Here is a 25,599-nt window from a genome sequence, read left to right on the forward strand (position 1 = left end):
ATAATTTCATATTTTAGAAGTTTGTAGAAGGCAAAGACAATCAAAATATTTAAAATACTTTGTGATGAGTCCAATCATTAATTCAATGTTATTCAACAGATATGTCTTGAGTCACTTCTAGCTTGTCTCTCTGTGCTAGGCATCATGTGTAGATTGCAGATTCTGGGACAGTCAGAAGGCTCCTGTCTCCAGCAATTTACAGCAGCATGGTAATCTCAATGATGTAAGTTAAGAGTTTTTACAAGGGAAAGTATAAGGTACCATTATAAGTGAAAACAAAGGGTAGGGAAACCAAACTTAGAAGAGAGCTGTGGTTCTCAACCCTGGCTGCACCTGGAATAACGCAGGGAATTTTCAGTAACCTCAATGGCTAGGCTGCATCCCAAACCAATTAAATCAGAATCTTTTCTTTTAGGATCCAGGCATCAGTATTTTTTTAAAATTCCACATAATTCCAATATGTAACAAAACATAAAATCTACTGGCTAGATGACATTTTGGAAGAGAGCATTTTTTGTCTGATTTGTTAATAGATGAGTAGTAGTTAGCCAAATAAAGGGAAAAAGTGAAGGGATGGGGAGATCAGGATGTTTTCCAGGAGGGAGGAAAAATATCACATGGTTTATGGATTTGAAAATTGAAAGATATCAGTAAAGTTGAATTCAATAGAAATGAGTCTCTGTGGATATAAAAAAAAGAAAATACAGGATGTAGTAAATTGCATTTAAGTATTTAAATTTGTCTCAAAGATAGTGATTCTTAAATGTTTATGTGTTTAAGAATCACTTGAGAAGCTTTTTAAAAATGCAGATTTCTGGACTCCTATCCCCAGAGATTCTGATTCCTTAGGTCTGGAGTGGGAACCACTAATGTTAATTTTAAATAAATATTCATACATTATTATGACGTGTGTAATGTAGCAAGAAATTTAGAGAAAGAAGAAGAAGGACATAATTCAGACCTGCTCTTAGAAGGATTCTTATAGGTAAAGAATGAATTTGAGAAACTCAACACTAGACACAGGGACACGAGTGTGTCTCGAGGGGTTGTTGCAACGGAGTAGGCAAGAGGGGACTGCAGCTTGGGTTTGACCGGTGGCAATGGAGATGGAAGTGTATTTCACTTTCAGTTGTTACATATTTAAAAAATCTTTATTTAAATTTTCTATTTTTTGTTTCTGATAAGAATTGATCTATTTTGTCATTTTTTTAAATCAAAGCAATTTAAGTAATAAAAAAATTGCTTTGGTGTCATTTACTGTTTGTGTTTGTTTTCTTACTGTGAAAGAGGTATTGAATCTTTTAGTTTTCTTTTAAAGTCAACTCTTAATTATCCAGGGGCCAATTGCCTTGCTAGTTGATTACCAGGCGCTGTGCTGCTTCTGTCAGTAGTCCTCAGAATTTCTGAAGTTGGCTAGACAGCTAAGGAAAACAATATGAATTACACATTAACAAGCTTGACTTGTTTACTCTCCCTGTAACTTTACACAATATAGAGATGTAATGCTAAATGATATTTATTATTTTTGTTTTAATTAGAACTAAAATGTTCATTATCACAAAACAGTTCATTCTAAGAAGTAATCTTTAATTAGGTTTTAATTTTATTCTCTGTCTAGTCCAGCTTCCACCTTCTTCATCAAGCATTTAATGTTCTAAAAATTAGTGCTTAAACGCACAACAACGTAACGATGTAAACACTCAATTTTTTTGTAGAGCTTCAATGATAAAAAATGTTATTAAATACTTCCTTTGTTAGAGGTAATTTTCACGTGTCTGATCCAACATATCATGAGATTTTATTATGGAAGAAAAGTAAAACTATTAATAAAATGAAACATTTAGTTCAGCTATTTATTTTATAACTACAATTCTTTCTTTCTACTGCCATGGATAATTACCTCTCTCTGCACGCCTAATTTAACTTTTCTTGTTGATTCTTTTTATTTTTAAGATCCTGTGCTAGCAGCGATTTATTTTGATTTTGGTTTTCCCAATGCCGTCCACAAATTCTTGTACAACACTGACATACGTATCTTTGTGATTTCCCCATATCTAATCCTCTTAGAAAAGTTCACACCTTGTTCAAATCATCTACCAGGTTACTCTTTCACATTTTATTTTCATGGGTATAGTTTATTTCTTTGCCCTTATTATTACCTCTTAGAAACCGCCAGCTTCCAATTTTGCTATAGACTTTCTGTCAATGCGTTCTTTCCTGCCGGTTGCCTGAGTTTGCTGATGCATACTTTTTTAAAGCCCATTTTCTTGGTTCTTTCCTTCCCTTCCAATTCATGATCATTATCTCCTAAATTGCATTCCACTATTACATTTTCAGCATAAGAAATATAGGTAATGAAAAACGTTGCTAGCGTTTGGTCATCTATTTTGAAATTCAGTGTCTTTAGAAAAGTTTTAAAAGCCAAAAGTATTCTTCCTTTTTATAATTTGACAATTTATTTGAAAACTAAGTGATAGGTGGTTCAAAGTATGTTCAAATAGTTTAAAGGTGATCCATTTACTTGGCAACATGTGTCTTTGGGTGCCTGAATTTGCTGAAATATCACCTTATTTGGGATTTCTTAGGAAAAGTGTCCAACCTAGATTGGATATTTCAGTATATTTTTAAAAACTGATGTTCATTTCTATCAGTTTGCTTCTGGTCAATGTTTCCCTTCACTTTCATTCTTTTTTCTGAAAGAAATCTTATTCTGCTTATCAGTCAGTTGTATCATTTTTTAATATTTAAATCCAATGATTATTCACTATGATTTCTATATAGTTTACAGGATAACACTGCTCTGTCAAAATTGATATTGATCTGGCTGTTGGCAGTGACAAATTAACAGGTAACATGAGGAGTTCATTTATGATATTTTGAAAAGTGAAACCAATTTTTTATTAAAGTTTGGATTTTAGAGCTCAAAAATCCTTCAAAAATCGCCTACTGACAAACAACAACAATAAAACATTTGTTCAATAGAAACATCATATTTTTCTCATATCTAAAACAAGACTGTATATTAGCATATATTTATGCTATCGGTGACCTTATTTTGACCTTATTTTCAAAAACTATCACATGTATTTGTCAAAGCATTATGATGTTAAGGATAGAATACGGAAATATGCTTTTAATTATGGTTTTAAATTTAAAATAATATTTGCTATGAAAAATATTAACTTGAATAACTTTAATATAATTACTTGGGTATTGTTGGTTAAAACAAATTCTTGGAAATGTAGTCTAAAGTGACAATATTAAACTTAACCTGGGCCATGTGTTTCTGGAAAACAGCAATGGTTAAGAAGTCTCCCCACCCTTTTGACTTCCAGGAAAAAGCTTGCTGCAAAGACCCATTCCTCCTCAATGACTTAGCTAACTAACATTCCCTATGCTCCCTTGTTTACTTGTGACAAGGTCAGACACAGACTCTGCCAATTTCCTACCTTTGTCTCATAAATAATTAGCTGAACTGTTTGCACCCATGAAGCAATCTGGACAAAATACGTGTTAACTTGACCAAACTTTCCTTAGGCGTCTCTCCTTCCTCTAGTCTCTGAACTTTGACCCGCCCCCTAGTCTGAGCCAGCATCAAAACGTAAAACAACCCTTTCTTAAAGGCCTCGCCTGAGAACTGCTGGACCACAAGCAAAGACAATTCCCGGTCAGCTTCCTGATTACACCACCCACTCCCCCACACTGGGTTCTTTCTAGCTTTGTTTTCTCCTCTGTGTAAAAGAAAATCCTTTTCTGCCTGAACTTTGAAACACTTGCAGATCTTCTGGTTGGAGGTTGATGGTACTACTGCAATAACTCTAGTCCTCTTATAGCAGTAGTCCTTTGGAATAAAGTCTTTCCTTAACTAAGTCCAGATTTATTTTTATTTAACAGGGTAATAATAACAGGCATAAGAAATTCTCATTTAAATGGATTCTGAATAAGTTTGGGCCCAACATTTGAACATAAATTCTTGTTAACTATTTAAACTGATTTTATAATTTATGATCTAAAGAGAATGTGCATGTGTGTGTGTGAAACCCAAGGGCGCTTTATTTTTAAATGAATGTTGGAAAACATATTACAAAATATATTGGAGAAAAATACTGTAATTATGTAATTTCCTAAGTTATTGTTCCTGTTTATAATATTATTTCCTTAGCTTATATAAATAACAAATTATGTTAATTTAATGGAATTTGCATCTCAGGTACCATGTGGGAAACTATAAATATACAATTAAGAAAAAAATAAAACAAAAACTATAAATGCAGGCTTTCAGAAACTCGTGGTATATATTGGGAAGACAAATTAGGTAAACAAGTATTTATAATAAATTATAATTAAATTGGAATATATTATGATCTAATTTTTCACAGGGTGCTATGTGAGTAGAGAGAGAGAGCCTTCGATATCACATAATGCAAGAGCCAGTTAGGAAAGGTAGCATTGCGATATCAGGGGGGAAAACAAGTAAAGCAGACATGGGGAAGGAGAGATTGCAGGGAACGGCACTAAAGGCTCAGGGAAACACTGTATAAAAATGTTGGTTTGAGGGAACATGGAGAATCTGAGTTCCTATTATCTTCAATGTATTTTCTCAATTGCTTAAGGCTAGAACATACAGAAAGTAGTTTCAGAAATGCTACCATGAAAAGCAACTTTACTATCTAGAGTTAAATGTTTATTTATAAATCATTTTTTGTAAAATTTACATTTAGTGAACTGTCCAAATCTTGACGCATCGTATCTGATGAATTTAAACAAATGTGTATACCCGTACAACATGCACTCTTATCAGTACACAAAACCTTTTCACAAGGTTCCAGAAAGTTTCTCATGCCTCTTCCCAATCACCCCTTAGTGATTTAAACTCTTTTTAGAGAATTTTGATCCTAGCTAGTTTTGCTTCTATCAGAACTTCCTGTAAATAGAATTATACAGTATTATAATGTATTCTCCACTTTTGCTCAACATAATTTCATAGTGCCTGTGAGATCATCCATGGTTTTGCCTATTTCAGTACTACATTCTTTTTGTAGTTGACTAGTAGTCATTTGTATTGATATTTAGTATTCCAAATTTGTTTATACATTTTCCTCCTGATGAGCATTTAGATTGTTTCCAGTTTAAGGATGCTATAAATAAAGTTATTGTGATTATTTTTGTCCAAGTAACTTTGTAGGCGTATTTTCTTGAGTGAATAACTAAAAGTATAGTTGCTAGGTCATATTAGGTGCACTTTTAACACTGTAATATATTGCCAGAAGTTTTTCCTAAGTTATTATACAATTTTAAATCCCCATTAGCAATGTCTGTGAGTGCCAGTTTGTCAACATCTTCATGAAAAACTTTATTTTTTATTATATTGTTTATTTCTTTGTTTATTATTAGCACATTATATCTTATTTAAAGCCAAGAAAAAATAAAACTTCAAGGGGCAGCCCGGTGGTGTAGTGGTTAAGTTTGTTTGCTCCACTTCAGCGGCCCAGGGTTCGTGGGTTCGGATCCCGGGCACTTATCTATACATCACTCATCAAGCCATGCTGTGGCAGTGTCCCAGATACAAAATAGAGGAAGATTGGCACAGATGTTAGCTCAGGGACAATTTTCCTCAAGCAAAAAGAGATTTCTTATTAAAATTAATTTATTTAATTATAAAATTAAATATATATAATAAATATTTAATTAATATATAATGCAATTAAGATATACTGTAGATGCTGAATGACTTAAAGAGTTTGAACTAGTGGACGTTTATCAAAAGTGAGTCTTAACAACTGTAGATGATACATATAAACATTTTAAAACTTATCACATATCAGACTATAAAACATTTACAACAAAAGTCAAATAATACATATTATACAAACTATGTGCACCAATCAGAATGCAATTAATTAAAAAAAAACTTAAAATTCAAACCTCCATAATTTGGCAAAATACACTTTTAATAACTTATGGGTTAAAAAAATAAAGCCTAGAACTTAATGACAACAAAAATATCACCATCAAAACTCATTTCATGCAAGTAAAATAGTATTTAGAAGGAAATGTATAGCCTTGAATGCACATATTGCCAAAGGGCAAAAACTGAAAATTAATGAGCTAAACATAGAATTTTAGAATCTTAAAAATGAACAATAGAATAAGACCAATAATATTAGAGGAAATGAAATAGTAAAACTGAAACAGATATTAATGAAATAGTAATATATATATATATATATATATATATATATATATATATATATATATATATAGGATAGATCAAAAACTCAATTGGCTAGTTGAAAAGATTAATATAATCTCCAAACTTATAGCATGTATGATCATGTTAAAAAGTGAAATAGGCACAAATTAATAACACAAGGAAAAAGATGACACAATTATAGAAGCTGTCACTGATCTGAAGAAATTTAGGCCATATTTGAAAACTAGATACCATGAATACATTTTTAGAAAAATAATTATTTACCAAATCTGACTTAAGCAAAAATTATTTACCAAATCTGACTTAAGCAAAAATTAAAACTTATCACTCCTGAAGGCATCAAACTAGTTTAAAAGGTATTTAAAAATTTGCACACCAAAAAACCTAGGTGTTTTAAGGGTTATTCATGGGACAGATAATTCATGGGACAGATAATTCATGGAATAGATAATTCCAATCTTATGCAATTCTTCCGGAGAAAAGAAAGAAGGACCATTATCATGTAACTTATTTTGTAATGCTGGTGCCAAACCTGACAAGGACAATAAGAAAAAATAAAATTATATAACATTGTTACTTATGAACAGAGGTAAAAATATCCTAAATAAAATATTAGTAAGCCAAATTTAATCATATATTAAATAAAATATACATGCATCATGACCATTCCTGCAACCCCACCGTAACAGTGTTCTCCACCACTCACGTCACAAAATATGTTACCTGGTGGGAAGAAAAAAGATGCTTTTGAAATGTACCGTAGAGTTTCCTTTGTTACATTTTACAATATAGTGTGTTAGTCATTTCAGAGGATTTTAAAGCTCAATAAATTCACCATTTCACTAAGAACAGTGTCTCGGAGCCAGAGACACACATTCACAGAAACAAATGTGATCAGGTTAGCTTTCTCTATTGCTGTTTAAATCTTGATCATACGTTGGAAGCAGTAGTGTTGCAGGGTCAACTGAATTGTTTCTTGTTTCCAGTTGCTTGTATCTGAGGCATCTGTCACAGTGTGATCTAAGAAACGACAAAAGCCTATTTTGGGGAAAATCTGTGGTTGTGGTTTTTACTTGCAAAGCATGTTTCTTTGGAACCTTTGCTGTATGAGAGTAAAATATAAAGTGTGGTTTTCTATGAGCACTAGAAATACAACAAACATATGTTCTCCAGAATCTGCTCAATTTGCTATCTAGATAAAATGAGATATTGCCTAACAATTAAGGTAAATTAAGCAGCTGTTTCTTACTATATTGTGCTAATGTTGCTTCGAAATTGTAAATTGTTGATGAGATATCAGAAAGAGAAGGAAACAATATCATTTCACATTTCTGTAGCAGTTCATTTCATGATTATCATAAGAAGCAAGTGTTTTTGCAGCTGGTGGTGACTAGAAATAAAATATGACAATCCAAGAAGCTGTTTAAACTGAATAAATAGTAAAAAGTAATAGAATTAGACATGCCAGTTGATCATTTTTTGTATTTTTTTAAAAAGTCAGACTCACCGAATGCTTATTTGGAACTACTGCAAGGGGTAATTGACACTAGTGTCGTTTCAGCTTTCCATCTGAAACTGAAGAATGTAAAGGAATAAGCTGGAAGATATACACCACTCTTTAATATCTGAAAGACTAATAAGTACTCTAAAACATTATGACAAAGGCCTACAGAACTCAAACGTGGGTATCTAAGATTCAATATTGAAGTTTTAATGGAAAAGAAAACGAAGAACGTGGGTTCAATTGGAACAGGTACCTTGTTACTATTTCACTCAGCTTTGCTATACTTTTTCTGAACGCCTTAAAAGAATTTCTGAAGTATGTATAAAAGTCTAGAAATTAAGAAAAAAAATACGCTTTGGAGAAAACAAATGAGTTTTCCCATCGTTGGCCTACCTCAAATGATTCCTTTGTCTTAGACCTTACAATTTGTTTTTCTTTTCTTTTATTCTGCATTTCTTTTAGAGATATTCCTGAATTATCAGGAAAGAGAAAGATCATTTTATTTCCCTTTACATATCTGAACATACTAGATAAAATTCCGTGTTCACACATGTAAATATCTCATTGAAATACTTTTTTCCCCAATTTTATTGAGAAATAATTGACCTACATCACTGTATAAGTTTAAGGTGTGCAGCATGATAGTTTGATTTACATATATTGTGAAATGATTAACACAATAGGTTTAGTTAACATCTATCATCTCATATAGATACAATAAAAAGAAAAGAAAAACAATTTCTCCTTATAATGAGAACCCTCAGATCTACTCTCTTAGCAACTTTCCTATATACCATGCAGCAGTGTTAGCTATAGTCATCGTGTTGTATGTTACATCCCTAGGACTTATTTAACTTATAACCGGAAGTTTGTACCTTTTGACCATCTTCCTTCAATTCCCCCTCTCCTCAGCCCTCATTGAAGTACTTTTATTTTTCCTTGAATATAGTAATGAAACTTTATTTTATAAAACAAATATCTCATGCACATTTCTTTACACAATATGGACAATCAGTAAATACTAAATAAAAATAGGGGCAAATTCCATTCATTAAATGCATCCTGGCCCATTTCGGAAACATATTTTTAGAACTTGTCAAGAATTCAAAAGTTCTGATTTACTTTTATTCTCTTTCTTTTACTAAAGTTTTTAAATGATACTATTTTAGGTCATCATATTCTATCATCCTACAGTCTGTCTTTCTTCTAAGGGATTTCAGTGATATTAAGGTTTCTGTGTGATGTGTGATACATTACCTTGGCAAAGGGACATAATGAAGAGGATGGAAAATTATTCTTTTTTTAGGTTGCAAGGTAACCCAGGGACAGAACTCAATATAAATTCTTAAAACTCTGACTCCAGGTTCTATGCTAGACTGCATTCCTAATATTTTCTGTCTGTGGTGGGTCTTGACATTTGTCAAGTACCATCCAGTCTTTAGTCTTTTTCTATTCTTTAGATGACGCTTCTGATCTTACAGTGATGGATAAGGAAATTGAAACTCAAGTTAAATCAGATTAATTGAATTAACCAGACTGAGTCTCTACTCATTTATTTTCAAAATTTATTCACAATATCAATAAGAAGTCCCTAACTTCCTGGCTTAATCTATTTCAAACTATTACAACCACAATCACTAATTAACTTAGAATTTATGGTACAGTATTAAAGAGATTTTCAGGTAGATTTTGTTGTTGTTATAGTAGTTGTTTCAGCATCTGTATAGTTTTTAGAGTTTAAAAGCACTTTTTAAAGTATTTTTAATTTTCTTCTCACTGCAACCCAGTAGAGTGACATGGCTAGTATCAATAAAATATGCCTATAGACAGATTAGGGAAATCAAGAATTGGAGGAGTGATTTAATTATGCTTCTCCAGAGGTAAAATATGTAGTCTGTTTTTTATCAGGAATGCACAGTGAGTCTAAGTTTTCTGAGGATGTTTAGTTCATATTAGAGAAAAAGTATTGCAGATACACACTCTCTTTTTCTTGACATATACACACAAAACACAAACCAAAAGGGCAGGTGTTGTTAGGGAGCTGGTTTGATTAGGACTGTTAGATAGAGCTGGGCTAAGAAGCGTCAGGGAGGAAGGAGCAAAGTAGAAATCTGGAGGCGGCTGCTGACTTGCACTTAGCAAAGGATAAGGGAGAGTTGGAAGACTGAGTGGAGGCTATTTCTGCACTATTTTAACACACTCTTACTACTATTTTCTTATTAAGTCAAGTATTAATGCTTACACTGGTGATAGTAGAATAAACTATAGTTTGTCTGGATGTCTTTACATAAGGACATTAAATCATTAAAACAGAATAAAGCAAACAAATTTAATACTAACAAGTGTCCTGTGTTTATCACTATCCATACCCCAAAATCATCCATTTCAGACAAAAAAAGCAAATATGAATAAAATCTGACACATGGCAAAGACAGAACAGATCATAAAGATGTTCGCCTTCTTCCTTTCTAGCTCAAAAGAATTAGTCTCTAGAAAATGTGAGGTATATCTTGTAACCACTGGATTATAAAGTTTTATTCAGTATTTCCATGAAATATATAACCCCAAATTCATTACTTTCCTGAGGTTATGGGTTATTTGTATAATTCTGCTCATCTGGGATAGACTCTGCTGATTTTATCTTATTTGATCTTATCTGCTGATGTGAGTGGTTTCACCTGGGGGCTGTCTGGTCTAGGAAGGTGTTACCTCAGACAGCTCTGTTTCCTCCATGTGTCTCTCATATCTTGTCAGCAGAGTTGCCTGGACATGTTCTTGTGGGAGATCAAGATTTGGCCACCCTGAAATCTCTCTCTTTACCTTGGTTGTTTTCTCTGAGGACATTTGACCTCCCCCACTAACTGCCTAAATAATTTGACATGATGGCTCCTTCCTGGAACAGATCTTCTATCATGATGGCTGTAAAGATAATGTAGGATAAATGTTACAATAGGAAAGGCACCAACAAGCCCATCTTATTGGAAGTTCTGTCTCTCTGGCCACATTCTCTGGATGGCCCTGCAAGGAGTTGCCGGACAAACATTTACATTTATAAGGGAAATCTCCATTTGTAAAGGTATCTCCCTCTCTGTTTTGGGAAGAGGGGTGATGGCCTTATTTCTAGAGACTTATCAGTGTGGAATGTGAGTCCTTAAATCTGCATAATAACCTTACTCTTGTTTACTGTGCTTTAGTGGTAATCTCCTATAACTGACTTCCCCCAACCCCAACATCCTCCTTTGTCGTTGGCTGAACATGGTATTTAAGACGAGAATTTCTGCTATTGTGTTGAGAAACGCAGTGTCCCTGCTTTCTCCCATGTATACACGCTATTAAACTCGGTATTATTTTCTCCTGCTAACCTTTCTTGTTAATTATTTGGCCAGCCATAAGAACCTTAAGGGAAAGGACAGAGGGAGATTCTTCCTCTCCCCTGACATTCTCATGATGGTTCCAGGTTCTCCTGGAGAAGAAGTAGAAATTTTTCAACCCTCTTATTGCATAAGGTTTGCTCCTATTCCATTGGCCAAGGCAAAACACAAGACCAGACTAAATTCAAAGGACGGAGAAGCCAACTCTCCCTTTTTGACAAGACACAATATGAAAGCCCTGGATACAGGAGGGTTTAAGAATTTTGATCCATTTATTATTTGATGTACCACAATAAAGTTTCCTTTTGTAGATAGCTATTGAAAATCTATAGAATCCTAGAAAAGGTTATAGAAGTGGCTCCAATGATGCACAGAAATGGAAGACAATTACAAGTTCCAAAAGGCTGAAAGAAAGAGCAGATTAACAGACTCTGAAGGTTATGGTTTTTGTAGATTAGGATTTTAGAAGATTCTTGAAGTTAAATTATATGACCAAAGACAGGAGGAAAAAGAGTCTTGAAGTTCTCACTCTTACGACAATGTTTTATGTAAGGATGATCAGTTGAAAATTAGAAGTTAAAATATTATCAGGGGCCAGCCCTGTGGCTTAGCGGTTAAGTGCGCACGCTCGGCTACTGGTGGCCCGGGTTCGGATCCCGGGTGTGCACCGATGCAGTGCTTATCCAGCCATGCTGAGGCGGCGTCCCACATAAAGCAACTAGAAGGATGTGCAACTATGACATACAACTATTTACTGGGGCTTTGGGGAGAAAAGGGGAGAAAAGGAGGAGGATTGGCGATAGATGTTAGCTCAGGGCCCGTATTCCTCAGCAAAAAGAGGAGGATTGGCATGGATGTTAGCCTAGGGCTGATCTTCCTCACACACACAAACACACAAATATTATCTACTTTGGTGTTAAAAGAGATGAGCAGTGAGATACAGGAAAGACAACTGGCCTTACGTTATCTCCCATGATGGCTGTACTTTAACCTTCCACAGTTCAGTGTTTGGTCACCTGGCTTATAAGTCTCAGAATTTGAACTTACATTTTTTTCTCATTTTGGATTAGATCCAGAGAAACAATTTTAAATAAGTCAAACTTCTACCCTGTGGCTGATCTATAAAAAACAGAAGGTCAAACATTAAAATTATTTATTATTGTTACTAAAATTACTCACTCCAATGTTATGAAGATTTTTGACTCTTTTAAGACATTTTTGTTTACAGTATGGTGTAAAGAAAATATATGTACATTTTTATTTGAATATATCTATCTTCATCCATTAAATGTTGATGTCAGAGAATGTAACTTCCTGTAATCTCGCTTGCTAATAGCCAATCAAGATTGTGTGATATTTTGGTAGCATGATTTTGAAGTAAAACAAAGAAGAGTAAAGTGTGCTTGGATTTTACTAATCCACATCTGAGTTTATGGGGGAGGCCCGCAAGAAACGATAAACCAGAAAAATAAAGTGTTATAGGGCCCAAGAGAGTCCTTGTGGAAATTTAGGAAAGATGACTTGGTGTTATTTGGTTGCATTTTATTGGTCATTCTTTGGAGGTATTCTTGGTAACAAGAATAAATCCTGTGTGATTTTTTGTGTGTGCTTTTCAAAGCAGATTAGTTCTCACTGAGGAACATTAGCCTTTGCCCACTCATGGAAGCCTCCTGCCCAGACCTCTCATAGCAAAGGATAACAGAAATTCAAATAAAAATTATTTTATTTTTCAGCTCTTTTTCCAGTTTTTGCTCCACATCTACCTGGATACCTAGAGTTCAACACTCTTAGAGACCTCGAAACTAATCTATTCACAGAATTTGAGTGAACAGTGCAGACTACTACAGATCTTTACGACAGTAAGAGAATAAAGTTTATATCAAGCCCTAATTTCATAAAATTAGCATATGACTTTCAAAATGCACCTTGGATATTTTGGTCTCTAAATGTCCTTCTTAGCGAATGCCATACCGGTGAGTTTTCTTTCTGCCATTTTTCTCACAGAGCTCACAGCTCACTCAACTGTTTCTATCCCTCCTAGATTCTTTCCAACCTAGACCAAAAAAATATTCCTCACAACTTTAACATATGGTTTAATTTTTGGCTCTACTCCAGCTCCAACCTTCAACCTTTTGGCTCTACTCCAACTCTACCTCTCAACTTTCATTTCCTCCCATCTTGGTTTATCAGGATGGTCAGATAAATAATAAGTCTTCAGTTATTAAAACACACACTTTGAATTCTCTTAGAATGAGGGAGAGCAAATTACGGCCCTTCTCTTCATTTTGTAAATAAAGTTTTATTGGAATACAGTCATGGTAATTCATTTCAATATTGTTTGTGGTTGCTTTCATGCTGCAATAACAGAGTTGAGTAATGGCAATAAAGATCTTAAGGACTGCAAAGCTGAAAATATTTACTATCTTGCCTTTTACAGAAGAGTTTAGCAATCCCTGCCTTAGAAGACTGATTGAGATTGCAAATAACAATTATTTGTTGTTTTTAAGCAGCACTCCTATTCTCATTGGACAATGAGAAAATACACACACACATCTCTCTCTGTTTGTTTAGGTCTAAGAAGAACTTATTAAGGACATTGAGGGATAGTTCTCTCATATCTTGCATAACTTGGGTGTCAAACAGACCCACAACACTTACTTTGAACATTACTTTGTCTTAAAAAACAATAAAAAATACATTTAATCTTTACAAAACAAGGTCTTTTAATAGAGTTTTGAACTTTAGTACTATAAAGTACAATTCTAAGTATGAATACATTAAATAGTTAATAAAGAGTCAAATGATTCGTCTTTCTATTTTTAAGAGATTGCGGACAACAAATGGCAGAACTATAGTCAATATTAAAATTTGTTAGCCTAAAATAAGATATCAGATACCAGAAAGGAATCTTTTTTTTCAATTTTAAGTGATTAAGTAACATTTACAACTCCTTGTGAGTGAGCATTCATTTATCAGAAGAAGACATTTAGCTTATTTAATTCAATACTTGGTTCTGTACTTTTTAGGAGAGTTGGGAAGAATTTTCTTCTTTTGGTCTATGGGAAAGAAAATTTTAAACGGCTAGAAAATACACAGTATGCTGAACATCATTATTAACAACTCCTAAAATTTCATAATGAAGTAGTAATTACCATGATCATAGATTTCTTTATTCTGTCTTGCATTGATAGTGGAAAACTGGTAAAAATGGAAGTAATTGAAGCACAGCAGGTTAGAGTCATTAATATGTTCACAACTTGACAGTTTCATGTAGTGATATAGTATCCAGAAAATAAATACTTCATTGAGGAGGCAAAGGGCATATTTCCTAAGATTGTTGTTGCAGTTTAATCCTTTCAGAGTTGCAATTCACGTGTAGAGGCTCTCTCCTACACATAAAATTTAAATATAAACCAAATAGGTAAAGAGGAGAGAGGGTTCATAAACATAAACCCAAAATTCAGATCTATGGTTGGAAGATTTTGTTTTAATGACAATCAGTTAATGGTTGTCATGGCATATATTGTTAATCATTGTTTTTATGACACTATAGTATTTGTATTAGCTATCTATTGCATAACAATATTGACACAAACTTAACACATTTAAAAACACACATTTATTATCTCATTTATTATCTCTATGATTCAGGACTCCAACATGGCTTAGCTGGGTCCTCTGCTTAAGGGCTCAAGTTTGCATTCAAGCTGTCAGCTGGGGCTTCAGTCTCCTCTGAGGCTGTGCTGGGAAAGGGTCTGCTTCTGAGCTCACTCATGCTGCTAGAAGAATTCACTTTCTTGGATTGAGCTTTAGTTTTTTCTACTGTGAACCAGAGACTGCCCTCAACTTCTAGAGACTGCCCACAGTTCTGGGTACCATGAGGTTTCCCAAAAAGGTTGTTTCATTCCTGAATGCTAGCAAAGGAAAGAGAAACTCCAGAAGTCTAAGCACTACGATCTCAAGTGTGTAACCATGTACATCCTGTCATCTTTGCCATATTCCACTCTTTGGAAGCAACTCAGGGGTCATGTCCACACTCAAGGGGAGGAGACTGCACAAGCTTGTTAACACCAAGAGGGAGGGATTTGGAGGGCCAGCCTATGATGTGTTAACCACTGTAGTCTTCTTATTTGGGGCAATTGTCCCTATCTTGTTATGACCATGTGATTTTAACAGATGTTCACAATTGAAATACTCTCTATACTCCTTCCCCGGTACCAGAGAAGTAGGAATCTGATTAAAATTGGGTGATCATAGTACCTAGTATTCTTGATGACAGTGATAGGTTTAAGTATGATCTCGCTCATAACTCAAGTCAAACCAATTAGAATCATTCCCTAGAAATGTTTTTTCCATAGCTTGTAACAAGATCTCTGTCTTCTTTGGTCTGTAAAGTCCTTGTTTCCATAATAAAATGAATCCAAGTCCAAGTCATTAAACTGAGATTTGAATTCTGCTCTTCTCAGATCAGTTTCAAGTGATAGAAATTCCAAGGTAGATAAATATAATGATTTTTAGATTTGAGTAATAATTATCATAGTGCCTGCCCTAAAAATGAGTTGAATAGAAGCCAAATGACATTTTAAACATAGACACAGCCTGGGAAAGTTTTCTTCAAATGGTGACGTGATTTACAATTCTGCTTACAAAACACTTTCCAAAAACCTATAGCCTTCAGAAATATTAGTTGGCATCTGCATTTTGCTTTTCTTTGGTTCGTATTTATTAATGGCATTTCTCCTAAACTAAGAACAGATTCCTCTTCACTTACCTAGGTTTAGAGAATACAAACAACAGTTGGAAGCAATATGTTGGTCGTTTCTAACTCATCCTGTGGTAGTGTAACTGGGAAATGCTTGAAATATCATTTCCAGATCATTGATCATTTTTATCAGTTTTATCCTAAACTATGATTAGTATTTAAATGCCAAATCAAAAATGGCACCAGTGATTTCCTATTAATTAGTACAATCTTTATGTAGTGAGTTGTAAGTCAAGTAAAAGTAAATATTTACAGATATGCTGGAGCATTTATTGCTTGTATGACCTCATTATCTTGGTCATAGCTAGATGAACATAACAGGGTGGCCACTTGACTAATGCTGGCCCAAACACACTCATTCTCGTGGATTGTGCTCCTAAGGATGAGAATCACAGTGACCAAGTTGCTGCATTACTTGGATTTAATTGATTTATTTCCAATAAGAGTAGGGTGGTCACAGAGACAGAACTCTTCTTGTTTTCATAACTGGTGAGTTCTCCTTCTCTAGCACATCTTAAAAGTAACCCAAATTATAAATTGACTTCTTGGGAAATCTGAACAAGCTTTGGTTGAATAATTTAAAATATCATTTCTTTTTAAAAATACCTTGAGACACTCTTCTTGATTAAAGATGACATTATAATTGCCAGTGGTTCTGAAATACCCAAAGTGCCGTTACTATTCATTGGTTTTCACACTGGTAAGATAGATGGACATTCAACTTACCTTGCCGACACTCCTTTTCTTGTTTTAACAGGAGAAGAGTGAAATTCCATAAGTCTCTTCCTTCACTAGAGAAATTATTTTTGGATGTAAATTACTTCCTATTCTGTGTTCTCACTTCTTGAGGACAAGGGTTATCATTATTATTATTATTACCGTTATTTTAAAGCAAAAAATTTGGACAGTGGTATTCAGAAATATTTATTAATGCTATTTTTTACTTCAAGAAATACAATTGAGGAAAACTCATTCTTTAAAGTTTGAATTTTGGAGAATTTCAGATCTCTAGTAAGAAATGTCTATTGTTATATTGCAGCTCCTTTATCAGAGAGTATAGTTCAAAAATAAATTGATGTGGATGACATTGGGACAAAAAAGATGACCATAAGTGATAAAGAGGCATAAAAGAGACTCTAGGCAGGGCCTGAATAGAGATACTTTCTTATGTAAGAGAGATTGAAATTAATCTAATAATCAACTTGAAGTTATGTTTATATTTTCAACATCTGTCTTTCAATAGATAGATACAGATATGCATATATATATTTATATACACATACATACACTCAAATATATTTATGTATGGGGTGTATGTGTAATTGTATGAATATTTAATCATTTATATATATTTAATTCAGCATATAAAACTAATTTTCTATTTCCCCATTTGTTTTGGGGGCATGTTCAAAGGAACATACACTGTTACTATTTATATATTTTTAAAGAGTGTGACCTAAGTGAGACGATCCCAGTGGACAACCACGGTAAAAATTTATTTCTGAGATCATGCAAAATATATTAGCATTTTCTCATTATACTATAGTGCCTTAAAAATATAAAGACACTTCTATCTTAGAGAAAGTTTGAAATTAAGAATAAGATCAGCAGATAAACTTTGATTTAGGGAGTGTATTTCTGGAACAAGAGGATATATGCTATGGAAAGGAGAAAAAGGATCAAAAGGACTTTTGAGTTCAAAGAATTGAAACCCAGAGTTAAGGTCAAAGTAAAACAAAGCTTAAAATAGGTGAGGTGATGGCATCAGCCCCGTGGCCTAGTGGCTAAGCTCAGCACGCTCCACTTTGGTGGCCTGGGTTCATGGGTTTGGTTCCTGAGTGCAGACATATACCACTTGTCAGCCATGCTATGACAGTGACCCATATACAAAATAAAGGACGACTGGCACAATTGTTAGCTCAGGGTGACTCTTCCTCAAGCAAAAGATGAAGATTGGCAACAGATGTTAGCTCAAGGAGAATCTTCCTCAGCAAAAAAAAAAAAAAAAAAAGATGATGTGATTAGCTAGACATGAAGTATACATAGCTATACATGAAGTATATATAGCTATATATGAAGCCACCTAACTTAGAATAGTCTTAAAGCACAGTGATATTTAAAAGGCTGTATACATTATTTTAAATAAGCAATAAATTTTAATTTTTATCTGACTTGTAATTGTCTTTGCATTGTTATATAATTTAAAGTATGATTTTATAAGGATAGGAACATTCATAAAAGGATTGCAGAAATCATCTTCAAGACATACATGAAGGATAGAAGAGAGAAACCAAATGGTTTAGTAAGCAGTGGAGAAAAATGATGAGCTGTGAAAAATCACTGCTGAAATTCCAAAAATAATTAGGGAATTCACCATTTTTATCTGTAGAATTAAATTAAGGAAGGAGTGTTCAATATTTATATTATTGGTGTTATGTGTCTGGCATTCCTAGAGAAAGAGAGTGTAGAAAGGCACATCTGCTCTTAGCTGCCTTGGCCTAGGAATGCTGCCCCTCACTACGATTCACATTCAATTGGAAAACATTAGTCTTATGGCTTCCCTAAATGCTAGCTGAAGGACTGAGATGTGTATTACATCAGCATGTTTTGCAAAAATTGGAGAATATTTGTGATCAGTAGCAATCTCTATCATAGAGTCTAATTCTCAGGGACTGACTCGTGACATCCAAACTCATGAAAGATGTGTAAGGTAGGATGTTAATTAATTGGCACTGAGAGCATATTGTCACAGGTACCAAATATAGTGTCCCCATAATCACAATTTGAATGTATAATGAGGCCATGTTCTCTTAGCTGGTAAATCCTGACAAATCGGTCTCACACTAGAGATATAACTGTCTGCAATGCTTAAATGTTTATGTTCTTGGGCAAGGACTTCAGTGACTGACGAAGATCCCTTTTGAGTGATAGGTTCTTTCTCTTGATAGATTTGGACACTGAGTCGGGTAGCAAAGACATCTGGCTGCCCAAAAACTATTCTACGTCTTTAGTTAACTCTATGTTTTTCTCCTTTGATCCATTATATATTGATTATAAAAACAAACGTTGATATTTTTATTATTTTCAGTTTTTGGGGGTAGATAATGTACTTTACTCTAATGACTGTCAAGGAGTTAATGAAAATAGTTTGAAAATTCTGTTATATTTCCTCCTTCAGATAAATATTTTCAGAACTATTATATTTTTTTCAGTAATATTATATAATTCAGTTATCTTCAGTTATATCATATATCATTTACAACAGCTATAAATAATACTAACAGGAAAAATAACAAAAATAAAACTGTAGTGTTCCCACTTTCTAAAATGAAACTTCAATAACTCCAGTTTTCAATAAGTGATTGACAATAGCATCTTCTTCAATTTCCTTTCAGATATTATCATCAAGCACATCTTCATCTCCTGTATTATTCATTTAAAACTTCAATACATTAGATTTCACTTCAAATATAAATTTCAGTGCCAATAAATATACTAATAATATATCTTTTTCAAAGAAAAGGCAACTATTAAATTTTCTATTTCAATTTAGAAGAACTCAAAAGGAAAATGAAATAGATTTTAAAGGACTGATGATATAAAAGAATACATCAAATACTTTCTAGTCTGTTGCTTTTAATAATTCACAGTTTTCCCTAAGCTATCATTCAACTAATGTAACACCACTTTAAGAATAAAAAACTTTTTTTATCTATTCGTATATTCATATTTACTATTTAATAATACTTTTAAATTCATTTACTCATCTGTGTAGAAATGACCATAAAGGGCTCTCAGAGAGAGAGAGACAGAGATCTGAGCAAAATTAGTTTACTTCATCTAGTTTCTTTTTTTTTTTTCCCCCAAAGCCCCAGCAGATAGTTGTATGTCATAGTTGCACAGCCTTCTAGTTGCTGTATGTGGGACACGGCCTCAGCATGGCCCGAGAAGTGGTGCGTCGGTGCGCACCCGGGATCCGAACCCGAGCCGCCAGCAGCAGAGCACGCGCACTTAACCGCTAAGCCACGGGGCCGGCCCCATCTAGTTTCTATATGTAAAGTTGCTTTCAAAGAAAGGGCAATTTCCTACTGAAATAATATTTATTCTGGTTTCTATTCTGATCAATAATTTGACACTTTTAAGGACATATGAGTTCACATTTAGTATCTGTAAGTATTAATAGACTGATAATCTCAAATGATACTCTACACACCCTCAAAATTTGTTACCCAACCTAAAATGATTGACATCCAACATAAAATTATTTAAGTTTATTAGACTAAGTTTGTTTCCCAGTAGCTATGTAACATTTGCTTTCCTGTTAAAGTATCTCAAGTCCGCTTTGTTTGTGCAGGTGTGAATTATAAGTCATTGCCATTTTTTTCTAAGAGAAAATGATTTAATAAGCATTCGTTAAGTATAACATTCATTAAAAATGCATTTTATACAGTGTGAAAATTAATAAACGGAAACCTCATTGAATTCGAGTCAGGAGGCCAAAAGGGGAGCTCTCACACCCTGCACTGATAACAGAGACCAAGAGGAAGCAGAAATACTTCCTTTCCTTGACACAGGAAGCTCAGCCAATGAGAGACTGTCACAACTCAGCCAATGAAAAGCCACTACACTTCAAACTCTCAATTCCTCCAATAGACGGTTTGTTTCCAATAGCCCTCACAACTTCTTCTTCTCCTCTATAAGACTTTCTCTTCCCCTTTTTGCTTGGGCCTTGCACGTGGCTGATCATGGTTGCAGACTCTGAATTGCAAATTCATTGCTGATTCTGAATAAACCCATTTTTGCTAGAGAAATAACTGGCTATTTGTTTAAAGTCAATAACAGTAAACAGAAATATATAACACATAGCAAAGTTTCAAAATAGATGTTTAGTATGAAAAAATGGAAAAAAATCCCTATATGTTAAAGTAAAATGTATAACTTTGCAATTATCTATCAATATATTTATATCGGTCTATAAAAAACATTTCAATAGAACTTAAATAGAGAACTATTTTCCCAAGTCAGTGTGTGGCCTGCAATTACACTTAAAATATGCAAATATTATTTGAAATCCATGTGTATATACTGAACATTTGAAGTTTTTTCCTAATTTCTGTCATCTAAGTCAAGAGAATTTAGCATAGGAAAAAAGAGAACAAAAATATTAACTGTAATTAGTATTTTTATGAATTTTTCTCTTTCACAAAATATAAAATATGTTCAAATGGTTCAAAGGGACTTCAGCAATTTTGCTGCATTATTGATTTTGGAATATTTTTAGGAACTGCTAATCTAACAGGTCATTAATGGCAAGATATTTTCTAGTCATTTGCTTGGTCTGTGCCACTTCAAAATCATGTAAAGTACATATCTTCCAGGATTGGTACAAAGTTCTATGTCCTTATTCTAAAATAAGAGCATGTATTTCCATTATACTGTCTGTTAGGCTATTAAAGAAAAAAGAGATGTGTTTATCCTTTTTCACAGGTGGCTCTCAGCTACTGATAAGCTGTGAACCCATGATTCTTCCCTGAAACCAGTTTGGCCAGTTTACCATTTTAACATGTTGGATAGTGAGCAAAGTTCCAAATTAATTTAGTTCACCTAGTTTCTATTTTGCTTTCAATCATATTTTGCAGGGCCGGCCCAGTGGCTTAGCGGTTAAGTGCACGCGCTCCGTTACTGGCGGCACGGGTTCGAACCCCGGGCATGCACTGACGCACTGCTTCTCCGGCCATGCTGAGGCCGAGTCCCATGTACAGCAACTAGAAGGATGTGCAGCTATGACATACAACTATCTACTGGGGCTTTGGGGAAAAAATGGAGGAGGATTGGCAATAGATGTTAGCTCAGAGCCGGTCTTCCTCAGCAAAAAGAGGAGGATTAGCGTGGACATTAGCTCAGTGCTCATCTTCCTTGCAAAAAAAAAAAAAAAAATCATATTTTGCAAAATAAACTACAAGCGTCTCACTTGCAGAATATTTAACAACTATCTCTTGATCTTCACTTCCTACAGTATAATTACGATTATGTCTTTTCCCTCCACTTTCTCCTTACTGAAACTTTCTCATTATTTAAAATTCAGTATGCTGTTGCTTCTATAATAGTTTCTCTTCTCTCACCAGAAGAAACGAATAGTTCCTTTTTCATGTTTTCAAACTATTATCAATATAATTCTATAAATTCTGTTTCATTCTATCTTCAATAATGGAGACTCAATCTAGAACTAAGGAGTGCCTCATTCTCCAACATCTTAGATAACATGAAAACCAAAGAAGAATATAAGAAAGAACTTCATTATATTTGTGTCAACTTTGGGCAGATAGGACTAAGAAAATAATCATAAGATGAATAGTCTATAACTACATTACATAACGGTGCATTAGCAAGCGAGGAAGATAGTCCATTTGACTTTCATCTCAGCCTCTCATTATAAGGAAGCAAACCAAAAATCTAAAATAAAAGTGCTTTGGAATATTGATGTTCTACATTGATTCTATGTGAACTATTTTCCTTCTTATTTAAGGATTTCTTCATCTACCCAAAATAGAAAAAAGAAATTAGAAAGACAATATAGGACTACTGATAAATAAAAAGGAATATCAGGGCCAGCACAGCGGCATAGAGATTAAGTTGGTGCACTCCACTTCTGCGGCCCATGGTTTGCGTGTTTGAGTCCTGGGTGTGGACTGACACACAGCTTATCAAGCCATGCTGTGGCAGGCCTCTCACATAAAATAGAGGAAGATGGACACAGATGTTAGCTCAGGGCTAATCTTCCTCAAAAAAAGAGGGAGAGGAAGATTGGCAGCAGATGTTAGCTCAAGGCTAGTGTTCCTCACCAAAAAAAAAAAAAAAAAAAAAAAGGAAAAAAAGGGAATATCATGAGATAGGACTACAGGGATGGTAGAGTGAAGATCTCTGTAAATTTGATCCTGCATAGAAGCAACAAAAACACTGGCAAATTTTTTCAAAGTCAACTATTGCAGAACTCCGGAAATTAACCTAAAACTTGCAATAATTCAGGTATTGTTTATTGAATAAAAACTGCTGACCTTCCAAAAGAACAGTAGGATTTGTCACGTTGTGACTTGACATACTCTCATCCCTCTCTCAGCTCCACAGTACTGTTGTAATACCAGTAGACTTGCAACCGTGGTAGTTGTAAAAAATAGTAGTCTTCCAACTCTTAGAAAGAGCAGATAGGATTGAGAGTTCTTCAAAATATCTCATCCACAGAGCATTCTGACTCTTTGATATATGTTGCAGCTTCCATAAAAAGTTTCATATCCAGATTGCTGTTATCATTTCTCCTCACTCTGAGTTCACTTTCCTTAGGCTGTTTGCAAAGAGTGAATCTTTAAAGTGGCAAGAAAAAAACTAGTCACCGTGTACAAAGTTTCCTCAGGGAGAATAACAGCTGAATTTGCAGCAGAGATCATAGAGGAAAGAAGACAACGGGATGACATATAGAAAGAATTGAAAGAAATAGAATATCTACCAAGAATTCCAGCAAAAATAGCCTTCAAAAATTGAGACTTTAAGCCATTCCCAGATTAAAATACAATTAAAAAATCAAGAAAATTTGTCTTTAGGCCACTTAATCTATAAGAAATACTAAAGGAAGTTCTTGAGGCTGAAATGAAAAGATTCTAGATGGTAACTTCAGTCCACATGAAGAAATTAAGTGATTGATAAAATAAGTCCATAGGTAAATATAAAAACTATATATTTTATATTTTTAAGTAACTCTTTTCTTCCAATCTGATTTAAAGGATAATTGCATACATAAGTGACTATAAAGCTGTCTTGATGGACTTAAAACACACAAATATGTAATTTGTATGACATTGATAGCACAAAAGAATGATGGAGCAACAAGCCATAGTAGAATAAAGTTTTTGTATATTATTGGAATTAGGTTAATATTAATATTAACTAGATTGTTTTAAATGAAGATGGTGGTTATAATCCCCAGGGCAACAACTGAGAAAATAACTCACAAAATAATGTAAAAGTATAATAGGGTAATTAAAATAGTATATTAGAAAAAATATTTTTAACACAAAGAAGCAGTAATGAAGGAATAGAGAAAAAAGACATAAAATGTAATGAGAACAAAGGGTAACATGGCAGATAACAAATCCTACCAAATTCGTAATTTTATTAAATGGAAATAAATTAAATGTCCCACTTTGAATAACGGATAGAATAACTGTGAAAAAGATCACCAAAGATATAGACTTGAAGAACACTTCTAAGACAAACAACTTCAGCAGGTTTGCAGGACACATGATTGATATACAAAAATTAGTTGTGTTTCTATACACTAGCAATGAATAAGCTGAAAATGAAAGTGAGAAAGCAATCTCATTTATGATAGCATCAAAAGAATAAAATATTATAATTTAACAAAAGAAGTACAAGACTTCTACACCAAAAACTACAAGAAAAATTGAATAAACTTAAAAAAATCCAAATACATGAAAAGACATCCCATGTTTATGGATTGGTAGACTCAGTATTGTTCAGATGGCAACACTCACCAAATTTATCTACAGTTTCAACACAATCCTTATCAAAGTTCCAGCTGGCTTCATTGTAGAAATTGGCAAGCTGATCCTAAAATTCATATCAAAATACAAGGGACCCAGAATAATCAAAATAATCTTGAAACTTAAACTTTACAAATCTTCAATAATCATGACAGTGAGACACTAGTATAAAGATACATATAGAAATTAAAATAATGGAATTGAGAGTCGTGAAATAAAACTTTACATTCATGGTGAGTTCATTTTTTTTTTTTTTTTTGAGGAAGATCAGCCCTGAACTAACATCCATGCCAATCCTCCTCTTTTTGCTGAGGAAGAGCAGCCCTGAGCTAACATCTATTGCCAATCCTCCTCCTTTTTTTTCCGCCTTTTTCTCCCCAAAGCCCCAGTAGATAGCTGTATGTCATAGTTGCACATCCTTCTAGTTGCTGTATGTGGGAGGCCACCCCAGCATAGCCGGACAAGCGGTGCATCAGTGTGCGCCCGGGACCGAACCCCGGGCCGCCAGTAGCAGAGTGCGTGCACCCAACTGCCAAGCCACGGGGCCGGCCCCCATGGTGAGTTGATTTTTGACAAGGATGCCAAGGCAATTAAATGAAAGTTTCTGGGAATATATTAAAGGAAATGAAAACACTAACTTGAAAATATACCCACACCCATGTTCATTGCAGCATTATTTATAATAGCCAAGACACAGAAACAACATAAGTGTTTATTGATGGATGAAAGGATAAAGAAGTTGTGGTATATATATTCAATGGACTATTATTCAACCAAAAAAATGAAGAAATCCTACCATTTGTGACAACATGGATAGACCTTGAAGGCATTACGCTAAGTGAAATAAGTCAGAGAAAGACAAATACTGTATGATCTCACTTATATGAGGAATCAAATAAACAAACAAACAAAAAACACCAACTCATAGAAAAAGACGTCAGATTTGTGGTTACCAGAAGTGAGGGGTGGAGGGAGAGGGAATTGAAGGAAAGTGATCAAAAGGTATAAACCTCCAGTTATAAGGTAAATAGGTACTAGGGATGTTATGTACAACATGATGACAATAACTAACACTGCTGTATGATGTATAAGAAAGTTAAGACAGTAGATCCTAAGAGTTCTAATCACGAGAAATTTTTTTTTGTTTTTTTTTTATTGTATCTGTACGAGATGATGGATGTTAACTAAACCTA

General features: G+C 34.0%; 1 long non-coding RNA gene across 2 annotated transcripts in view; it reads right to left on the reverse strand.

Annotated features, from left to right (window-relative positions):
- Nucleotides 1–849: 849 nt before the first annotated feature.
- Nucleotides 850–25,599, reverse strand: part of LOC147916334 (uncharacterized) — an 89,548-nt gene continuing 64,798 nt past the window's right edge. Inside the window, exons 4-5 of one of the 2 annotated variants that reach the window (XR_015553242.1) lie at nucleotides 7,722–7,789; nucleotides 6,391–6,937 (exon numbers count right to left, since the gene is read on the reverse strand). This is a non-coding gene — a long non-coding RNA (uncharacterized LOC147916334). Of the gene's footprint in view, nucleotides 1,422–6,390; nucleotides 6,938–7,721; nucleotides 7,790–25,599 lie in introns of those variants that run through there. The other variant, XR_015553243.1, reaches the window with a different exon arrangement.

This window comes from Ceratotherium simum, chromosome 9, assembly GCF_057802395.1.
Source record: "Ceratotherium simum simum isolate JZ-2026a chromosome 9, ASM5780239v1, whole genome shotgun sequence".
Lineage (NCBI taxonomy): Eukaryota > Metazoa > Chordata > Mammalia > Perissodactyla > Rhinocerotidae > Ceratotherium > Ceratotherium simum.